Consider the following 7500-nt stretch of genomic DNA (forward strand, 5'->3'; position numbering starts at 1 on the left):
TAGACGTAAACGTGTATGAAAATGATTTATAAAGAAGAGAATTAACCTTAAGTAGTAGTGTGAATGTGTGTGTGTGTGTTTCACTGTTAATTTTGATCTGGTGCAGTCTCTGACGAGACAGCCAGACGTTACCGTACGGAACGAGCTCAGAGCTCATTATTTCCGATCTTCGGATAGGCCTGAGACCAGGCACACACCACACACCGGGACAACAAGGTCACAACTCCTCGATTTACATCCCGTACCTACTCACTGCTAGGTGAACACCACCTACACGTGAAAGGAGACACCCAAATATCTCCACCCGGCCGGGGAATCGAACCCCGGTCCTCTGGCTTGTGAAGCCAGCGCTCTAACCACTGAGGTACCGGGCGTGTGTACGTGTGTAACCTTTCAACAGTACGTATTCCTCTTCTCTCTCTCTCTCTCTCTCTCTCTCTCTCTCTCTCTCTCTCTCTCTCTCTCACACACACACACACACACACACACACACACACACACACACACACACACACGATAAACAATCAATTGAGGGAAGTAATGTGGAATGAAACTCCTCCTCCTCCTTTCCTTCTTCCAATTTATCAATCTATCCTATTTTCTTCTTCATTTTCTTTCTTCATTGAGTCCTCCCGATCCTCGTCCTCCTCCTTCTCCTCTTCCTTCCTCCTCCTCCTCCTCCTCCTCCTCCTCCTCCTCCTCCTCCTCCTCCTTCTCCTCCTCTTCCTCCTCCTCTTGCTATTTCAATGCCCGTAGTTTACGAAATAAATTTAATGAGCTCCAAGCTCTTATACATCAAGAAAACTATGACATCATCGGCATCACAGAAACTTGGATTAATACAACACACAGAGATTACCTCGCAGAATACTCACTTGATGGCTATAACATTTTTAGTAGCGAAAGATCTCACCGTACAGGGGGCGGTGTAATGTTTTACGTTAAAAGTAATCTTCGTGCTCGTGTGATGCCAACTTCAACCATTGCAAACATAGATGTCAATTTCATTCATATAGAAAATAAATCCCGAAGAATATCATTAGGTCTCGTCTATCGTCCTCCAGCCCAGTCACCCGCCACAGACGAACAATTGTATGAACAAATCGCGGACATTTGCTGCGTAAACAATTGCATAATTATGGGAGATTTTAACCTTCCAGTCACAAGGTGGGGCGAACCACTGACAGCTCACGCTGGCCAGCAGCTGTATAATAGCATGCTTGAAAGCTCCCTCCACCAACACATCAAGCATCCGACAAGAGGAAACAATATCCTTGATATCGTTCTAACAAATGATGAGAATACTATTGAAAATGTGGAAATTGGACCAGAATTCAGTTCCAGCGATCATCGCACCTTAAAATTCACCATAAATTTTGACAAAGGAAAAGTGAATGAAAGTAAAGAAAAAGTGCCAGACTATCGGCGTGCAAACTACACAAGACTCCGTATGCAGCTTGCATCCATTGACTGGAATATACTGCTGGAAACACCAGATGTAGATAAGACATGGGAGGTGTTTGCTGAAAAGATAAATGATACAGCTAAGATGTGTATACCACTAAGAAACAGAAGGAAAATACTAAACACCAAACCGAAATGGTGGAATAATGAAATTAAAAGCTGTCTTCTAGCAAAGAAAGAAGCATACAACAAATACAAATTAACACAGCATAATAATGATAAATTAGAGCATGACAGATTGCGTAGAAAAGCAAAAAAGTTGATAAAAAGCAGCAAAAAATCTGTAGAAGCTCAGATCGCAAACTCCTGTAAAACCAACCCAAAGGAATTTCACAGTTATGTAAAATCCAAAAGAGTCTTAGCCTCAACAATTGGTCCACTCATAACAGAAAACGGAAACCAAATAGATAACGAAGCTGAAATGGCAAACGTCCTAAATAGATTCTTCTCAACAGTCTTCACGACTGAAGATGTCCAAAATAGTCTGCCCATGCCAGAGCCTCAGGCACAAGGCAAAACACTGCCTGACTTCATAGTTACAGAAAATGAAATCCTCACAGTCATGAACAGCATGAACGTAAACAAAACGCCTGGACCAGACAAGATATCACCCAGGCTTCTCAAAGAAGCGAAAAATGAGCTCGTGAAACCACTCACGATTATATTCAATAAAACTTTACAAGCAGGAAAGTCCCCAGGAGTGGAAGCTAGCAAATGTCACGCCCATTTTCAAGAAAGGAAATAAATCACTCCCAGCTAATTACAGACCAATCAGCCTTACTTCAGTAGTGTGCAAGCTGATGGAAACGATAATCAGAGATAAGATTGTCAAATTTTTAGAAGAAAATAAGATCATGAAGGATTCACAACATGGTTTCAGAAACAAGAGATCCTGCTTAACAAACCTACTAGACTTCTTTTATGAAGTTTTTAACTCGTATGACGAGACAAAAGCAGTGGATGTTATTTATCTTGATTTCCAGAAAGCTTTCGACACTGTCCCTCACAAGAGGCTAATCAGCAAAGTAAAAGCTCACGGCATAGCTGGAAATACCCTGAAATGGCTGGAAGACTGGCTCTCTGACAGAAAGCAACGAGTTGTTATAAATGGAAAAGAATCAGAGTGGCACAATGTGAAAAGTGGTGTTCCTCAAGGCTCTGTATTAGGACCAGTTCTTTTCATTGTTTATATTAATGATATTGATGAAGGAATCACTTGTAAAATAAGCAAATTCGCGGACGACACCAAAATAATGAGCAAAGTTACATCAACGTCACAATGGCAAGAACTACAGTGTGACTTAAATAAACTGACACGCTGGGCAGAAAAATGGCAAATGAAATTCAATATAGAAAAGTGTAAAGTCTTACACATTGGAAGTAACAATGTACAAGCAAAATACGTAATGAGTAATGTACCTCTGGAAAGTGCTGAGAATGAAAAAGATCTTGGTGTTGTGGTGTCTAAAGATCTCAAGCCGAGCAAACACTGCACAGAAGCAGTAAAGAATGCAAATAAATTAGTTGGGTTCATTGGAAGAACCTTTGAATTTAAATCAGAAAAAGTTATCCTTACTTTATATAACTCATTGGTGCGTCCTCAGCTTGAATACTGTGTGCAGTTCTGGTCACCATATTACAGAAAAGACATTGAAAAACTGGAAAGGATCCAGCGTAGAGTGACCAAGATGATTCCGAGATTGAGAAACAAGCCGTATGAGGAACGACTGGAAGCATTAAATTTATTCAGCTTAACAAAGCGCAGGATAAGAGGAGACCTAATCGAAGTTTTCAAAATTTTTCAGGGATACAACAACCTTGATGTCAATAAATATTTTACTATTGATCATTCCACCATAACAAGGAATAATGGATTTAAAATTACACCAAAACGCTTTAAAACCCACGAGGCAAAGCACTTTTTCTTTAATAGAATAGTTAACATTTGGAATAAGCTTCCTTCAGAAATAGTAAACAGTACTTCCATTGCATCATTCAAAAACAAAATTGATAAATATTTAAAGAATAACCCCAACAAGCTCTCTTCTTGTCTGAATAATTAAACATGATACTATATTAACTTTCTTATAGATAGATATGTAGAGTTCACCGTAGGGTGAATAATAGAATCTCCTTTCATCCTTTCCTGTGAAAATTCCATGTCAGTTTTTCCATACTGCATGGTACTTTTCCAAGCTATTTTCCATGCCAGCGAAAGCTGGAGGGAGTGGTGGGTGGGAGGAGCCTTCTCCTGTACTGTCCTGTCTCTCTTATCTGTAGCCAGTTAGAAGTAGTTACCAAACAGCCTCGAAAGGACCAACAGGTCTGTTGCTGTTTGGCTTTCCTTTGTATTCCTTTGTATTCCTCCTCCTCCTATCTCCAAGAGGCTGATGAAGCGTTCACCTGTCCTCCTCCTCACCTCCTCCACACACACACACACACACACACACACCACCACAATAAGTGTAAACAGAGAGAGAGAGAGAGAGAGAGAGAGAGAGAGAGAGAGAGAGAGAGAGAGAGAGAGAGAGAGAGAGAGAGAGAGCAAACGTACATACATTCAAGACGAAGAGGAAGAGGATAAGGAGTAACAGGAAGAAGAAGAGGAAGAGGAAGGGGAGGAGGAAGAGGAGGAATAGGAAGAAGAAGAGGAGGAGAAATATATATAATAAGGAGTCGCAGTGCAGCACTCTCTCTCTCTCTCTCTCTCTCTCTCTCTCTCTCTCTCTGCCGCATGCACTTTATCTCTCTTTCCTCTCCCTCGTTTTGGCATCTCTGTACTAGAAGAAGGAGGAGGAGGAGGAGGAGGAGGAGGAGGAGGAGGAGGAGGAGGAGGAGGAGGAGGAGGAGGAGGAGGCCTGGTGTTCTCTTTATCCCTCACGTTAATTTGGGCCGTTCGTGTCTTCTTTGTCGCGAAGAGGAGGAGGAGGAGGAGGAGGAGGAGGAGGAGGAGGAGGAGGAGGAGGAGGAGGAGGAGGAGGAGGAGGAGGAGGAGCCTTGACCTTCCAGCCTCATGCAGTCAACACAAAAGGAAAACAAAAGGAAAAGCAACACACACACACACACACACACACACACACACACACACACACACACACATAATGATGCTATATATAAACTCTCTCTCTCTCTCTCTCTCTCTCTCTCTCTCTCTCTCTCTCTCTCTCTCTCTCTCTCTCTCTCTCTCTCACTTTCCTCTTGAGCACGTTCTCTCCTCCTCCTCCTCCTCCTCCTCCTCCTCCTCCTCCTCCTCCTCCTCCTCCTCCTCTCCTTCTTCCTCCATCTGCATCCTTTCAGTTACCCATAATCCTTGCATCTTTGGGAGAGAGAGAGAGAGAGAGAGAGAGAGAGAGAGAGAGAGAGAGAGAGAGAGAGAGAGAGAGAGAGAGAGAGAGAGAGAGAGAGAGAGAGAGAGAGAGAGAGAGAGAGAGAGAGAAATGACCTTGAATGTGTGAGAAGAGGTCAGAGAGAGAGAGAGAGAGAGAGAGAGAGAGAGAGAGAGAGAGAGAGAGAGAGAGAGAGAGAGAGAGAGAGAGAGAGAGATAAAGATGTAGAGAAGAAGAAGAAGAAGAAGAAGAAGAAGAAGAAGAAGAAGAAGAAGAAAAAGAAGTAGAAGAAAAGGAGGAGGAGGAGGAGGAGGAGGAGGAGGAAATAACGTCAGTCTTAAATGAACAATAAAGAAAAGAAAAGAAGAAGACGAAGAAGAAGAAGAAGAAGAAGAAGAAGAAGAAGAAGAAGAAGAAGAAGAAGAAGAAGAAGAAATAAACAGGAAGAGCAAACCACAAGACGAAGCGGAGAAAGAAAGGAGAGGAGAGGAAACCCACAAGGGAAGAGGAGAAAGAGGAGAAGGAGGAAGAGGAAGAAGAGGAGGAAGAAGAGGAGGAGGAGGCGCCCCTGGGATACCTCCACATCGCCCTAGTCGTAAGTGGGACAAGGAGAATCAATAGACGACCCACGAGGAGGAGGAGGAGGAGGAGGAGGAGGAGGAGGAGGAGGAGGAGGAGGAGAAAACAATTACAGAAAGACTTGACACTGACTCTAAGAATAATTAATTTGATATGACTCTCCTCCTCCTCCTCCTCTTCCTCCTCCTCCTCCTCCTCCTCCTCCTCCTCCTCTCATCATTACCTTCCTTTCTTTTTAGAATAGAAAATGTTGAAGAAAGATTAGAAGATTTTTATTTCTTTCTTCTTCTTCTTCTTCTTCTTCTTCTTCTTTTCTTTCTTTCCTAATTTTTGTTTTTTTTCTCTGGTCTCTTTCGTCATTATTATTATTATTATTATTATTATTATTATTATTAGCATCATCATTATCATCATCGTAGTAGTAGTAGTAGTAGTAGTAGTAGTAGTAGTAGTAGTAGTAGTAGTAGTAGTAGTAGTAGCAGCAGCAGTAATAATAATAATAATAATAATAATAATAATAATAATAATAATAATAACCCAAATCCTCTTCATTCTCTTTTTCTTCTTCTTCTTCTTCTCATTTTCCTCCTCCTCCTCCTCCTCCTCCTCCTCCTCCTCCTCCTCCTCCTCTTCTCTCCTCCTCTGCCTCCTAATCCTCCTTCACCTCCTATTTACCCTAAGTGGAAAAATCATTACAGAATACGCAGAGAGAGAGAGAGAGAGAGAGAGAGAGAGAGAGAGAGAGAGAGAGAGAGAGAGAGAGAGAGAGAGAGGGGGGATGAGGGGAGAGGGAACTAACGAGGCGGCACCGCGGTCAGGGAGGCAGTGGCGGCAGGTAAGTTAATGACCCTTGCCCAGGTAAGTGACCTAATGACCCTGGGGAGGAGGAGGAGGAGGAGGAGGAGGAGGAGGAGGAGGAGGAGGAGGAGAAGGAGTGTAAATAAGTGGTAATTGTGGTGGACTCTCTCTCTCTCTCTCTCTCTCTCTGTACCGAAGAATATACAGTATAATTATATAAACAAATTTAATACACAATACAAAATAAAGAGAAAACGATACACAACACACTCCATATACACTATAGTCCTCCATACACCACTCACGTTTTCTATGATGCAACTCTCAAAGGGGTAACCTAAAATTTGAGCAAGGGAGGTAAACGTTTTCTAGACTTGCCTCAGAGAAAACGTTCCCGCCTAGCCTGGATATACGAGAATTTGTTGAGTTACCGCTGGAAACGTTTTCTGTGGATGCGTCTCACAGAAAACGGTGGATATCGGGAGTTTGAATGGCAAGCTTCTGTATTCCGAAAAGATGGCTGAGTTTTGTGACTTTTAATGGTAGACTTAATTAATCTCTACTCGTGTAATGTCTTAAATAAACCACATAATCAGTAGCCCAGGTATACAAGGTACTTATATTCACCTTCACTCACACTTAACACTTCAAAAATCACACTAGAAAAAGAAAAAATAAGAGAAAACAGAAGAAAAATAAAACTAATATGCGATAAAGAAAACGAGCTTTGTATCTTACCTTAGTGACGAATTTGGCATCCAAGTCAGTGAGGGGGGTGCGGGAGCGGCGCCCTGCCCCTAGAGAGCCCCCCAGGCACGCCGCCCCCCGCCCCCCCAGCTCCACACTCGAGCCTGCCATGCCGCCCCCCCTGCCGGACAAAGAAAGGGTTAATTAATGGGAGGGTAACGGGAAAGCTGAGAGAGAGAGAGAGAGAGAGAGAGAGAGAGAGAGAGAGAGAGAGAGAGAGAGAGAGAGAGCAATAACAAGCATGCAAAAATAAGTAATTAAACTAAAACTCTCTCTCTCTCTCTCTCTCTCTCTCTCTCTCTCCTTCCATCTCGTTTTCCTTTGATCCCTCTATCCCTCTCTCTCTCACTTCCCCTCTTAACCCCATCGTATCTCCTCTCTCTCTCTCTCTCTCTCTCTCTCTCTCTCTCTCTCTCTCTCTCTCTCTCTCTCCATGCCGCCATATATCAAAGAGGAGGGGAGAGGGAAGTGAGGGGAAGTGAGAGAGAGAGAGGGGAAGGAGAAGGAAGTGAGGGAGAGAGGAAGGAGAGAGTGGGAGTGAGGGGAGTGAGGGGGAGTGAGGTGGAGTGAGGGGAAAAGGGGGGAG

This window comes from Portunus trituberculatus, chromosome 45 (genome assembly GCF_017591435.1).
Source record: "Portunus trituberculatus isolate SZX2019 chromosome 45, ASM1759143v1, whole genome shotgun sequence".
Lineage (NCBI taxonomy): Eukaryota > Metazoa > Arthropoda > Malacostraca > Decapoda > Portunidae > Portunus > Portunus trituberculatus.